The sequence below is a fragment of the Cibotium barometz genome, chromosome 9, assembly GCF_041138505.1.
Source record: "Cibotium barometz isolate CiBa-2024 chromosome 9, ASM4113850v1, whole genome shotgun sequence".
Lineage (NCBI taxonomy): Eukaryota > Viridiplantae > Streptophyta > Polypodiopsida > Cyatheales > Cibotiaceae > Cibotium > Cibotium barometz.
Genome location: NC_141054.1, coordinates 32,694,606 through 32,697,737, shown reverse-complemented (window position 1 = coordinate 32,697,737; position 3,132 = coordinate 32,694,606). Strand labels below are relative to the sequence as shown.

At 40.5% G+C, this 3,132-nt stretch overlaps 1 long non-coding RNA gene across 1 annotated transcript; it reads right to left on the bottom strand.

Annotated features, from left to right (window-relative positions):
- Nucleotides 1–360: 360 nt before the first annotated feature.
- LOC147635485 (uncharacterized) lies at nucleotides 361–2,084 on the bottom strand. The gene is made up of 3 exons (XR_015266588.1): nucleotides 1,967–2,084; nucleotides 894–1,031; nucleotides 361–604 (listed from the first exon to the last, which is right to left on the bottom strand). It is a non-coding gene; the product is annotated as an uncharacterized LOC147635485 (long non-coding RNA).
- Nucleotides 2,085–3,132: the final 1,048 nt, after the last annotated feature.

Here is a 3,132-nt window from a genome sequence, read left to right as displayed (position 1 = left end):
GTTTGGAGAGAACGAGTTGGCACAAAGACATCGTGAAGGTATTGGATGCACCGTCTGCTACTGCAGGAATATATGCGGCTATCTCATTTGAGACTCGTTGCAACTTTCACATTTAGTACGATGTCGTCTTATCAGAAATGAGCACACACCACATCTAGGACATAGGCAATGTTTTCGGCAACAATATCACACTCAGAACACCATTGCTCATATAGCATCTCCACGTTATACTATGTGGACGCATTTGGCATTAGCAGTTGTTTTCTTTTTCTCGAAGACCTAATTTCTGCAGCATGTCTTCTTCGTAGACATGTATTTCCCAAGTTTCGGTTTGCCATATTACCTATAGCAAATGTTGGCAATTTCGATTGACATATCTCAAAGGAGAAGTTTAAAATTACAGAACATACAACCATGCAGTTTTACTTATAAATATCTTAAAGTGATCGAACGAGCATGAATTTGTAAAGATACATGGAAAGGGTGCTAGAGGCACATCCACTATTGATGAACCACACGTCTTACGCTTAAGCATGCTAGAGGCACATCCACTATTGATGAACCGAACGCCTTACGCTTATGATCGATGGAGATCTTGAAGCACCTTACAAAAAGGATATTTTCAAATTGGTTAGCATATGTAAATCTGCGTTACACGTTGTCGTTCAAGTCATACTAATTTTGTGCTTGTTTGTGAGTGAAAAAAAAAACATAAATAAAATTATGGCGGGGAGTTGGCACAGTCCTTCCCAAAATGCTATAAACATAAGGGAACGTGTCCTTCCCCCGTTTCCCAAATAACACTCGGTAGTATCGAAAGTGGACCAAAGATACACCTTCAATGTTGAAAGTGGTCATTAGTTCGAATATGAAAGAGAGAGAAATAGGAATACCTTTGTGGATCTATGAAGTTGAAGTCGATGATGTGACGAGTCTCGTATGGTATTACTTCACGATCGCTAGGTTAATGAAGAGCTAAACCGTTGTTGGCACACATGAGTTATCTTCAACCTCGTAACCAAAGTCGCAATCTGCACACAAAAAAACCCATCCAAATCAGGAATAGAATAAAGATTCAGGCTCTACCTACTAATTATATAAAGTACTCTCCCTTTCATCCACGCCGCGGGCTGTTTGCCACAATTTTAGCCATGGTGACTCTTTCAGCCATGGTCACATGTGATCACGTGACCACTTGACAGGCCAGCATCCGTGACGTGGAGGTGGGACATTGTGTTCAGCCATGGCGACTCTTTCCTCGCAAGTTAGCTAGACACACAGTGCACAATTCTGAGTGCAGAGCCATGGCGACTCTTTCCTTGGCAAGTTAGCTAGACACACAGTGCACAATTCTGAGTGCACATTTCTCTTCTCTGCTCATAAGTTTGTGTGTGTGTGTGTGTATATATATATATATATATATATATATATATATATATGAGAATTATTTTATTAAATAAACTAATTAATTTTCTCTTCAAGTCAGCTCGTGAAGAACTCTTGTCCCCGGCCCGTTTTTCCAGAACGATGCCCGAGCATGGCATGTGTAATCAATCCTCTGCTCCTCCATGCTCTCAAGGGTGGCGCGTCGTGAACGCCATCGCCGCCCCTCTCTAGTATTTTTAACAATTCTTTCTTTCTCCGTCCTTGGAAATGATTGTGCTATGGGCACAAGCACCAGCTTTCTAGCTGAGGGAGGCCGAGTTCATCAAGGGTCTGGCCATGGACGTGCAGCAAGGCAAATCATACAGAAAAGGGCTGTTACGCAAGCTGCAAGCCTTGGAGAAGCCATGGATTGCAATGTGCGGGAGTGTAGAAAGCTTGTCGCTGTGCTGTGGGCACAAGCACTAGCTTTCTAGCTGAGGCCGAGTTCATACAGAAATACAAGAGGAGGCAGATGGGCAAAAAAAAAGAAAAAGATTACGCTCTAAATTTTAAATTCTGAATCAAAACCAGAAAGATCTACCTGTTCTGCGTTCGTTTCTCACTCTTCTTCGATTTGCTACCTCAGTGCTCGCTCCTCCGCAGGGCTAGAATTTGAAGAGTGCAGTACTCTTCTAAAGGGTCAAAACCATAACAAGAAGGGTGAAAACACAATTACCCTATGCCCTTCAAATCTTTTCATAATAAAGAAAAGTTAGTTAAAGAAAAACCTTTCAAAAGAAAAAATAAGGGAGCCCTTCAAATTCTAGGCCTCCTCTTCCTTACGTTTTTTTAGCGTAGCCATTAGCTTTTTCGTTTTTTTTTAAAGCTTTTTTTAGCATAGCCACGTGGCCTAACACCCTTCCACGCTTTTGTGCAAGGGTGTTAGGCTATCCAAGGTAAAATAGCCTTGCCCAAAAAAGTCAAAAAGTGGCCCTACTCATATACTTGTTTCTTGTGAAGAACGGTAATCTTCCATAGAACTTGCAAGCTTGGTCATTATCTTTATAAAGCAACAACTCCTCCTCACACCAAGAAGGCAATCCATTTTATTTGTGTGTAGTAGGAAGAGAGACAACACAAAGGATCTCTTACAACGTCTGCAAATGTAAGGTTGGTGCAACTTCTATGTGTAGCATGTGGTAAAGAACATGGAGCAATCACATCAACTGAAATCGATCAAGAGCAAGAGGCTTTCTTATAACACCAACCCCTTGAGCCTCATTGGTACAGCCAGCTACAAACTTTTGGCAAGGTAGTAATCTCAGTAACCTTGAGAAAATTGTGGTGCTTCTCTAATCAAGTGAGCAGCATCCACAATAAACATTTAGTATAGCATTTACATGAGTTGGTAGGGTGCCTCGAGAAGGTCACTTTGTAAAAACCCACGTAGCATGTGCATGCAAGAATGTATTTAAAATACTATTTTTTAAAAATTAAACCTTTTTTCTACCCTATTCTCTTTGTAAATTCATATAGAATTATAGCATTAAACAACTATTTGTTTAGTCCCCTCTTGCATGTATAAGGCATGTAAGTCCCCACTTTCTACCCTATTCTCTCTAGAAATTCTTATATAACTTATAACATTAAACAACTATTTGTTTACTCCCCACTTGCATGTACAGGGCATGTAAGTCCCTCATTAAAAAAAAAACTCAGGTACATTAGGTACTATATTACAAAGTGATCCACCCCCAAGGGTGCTTT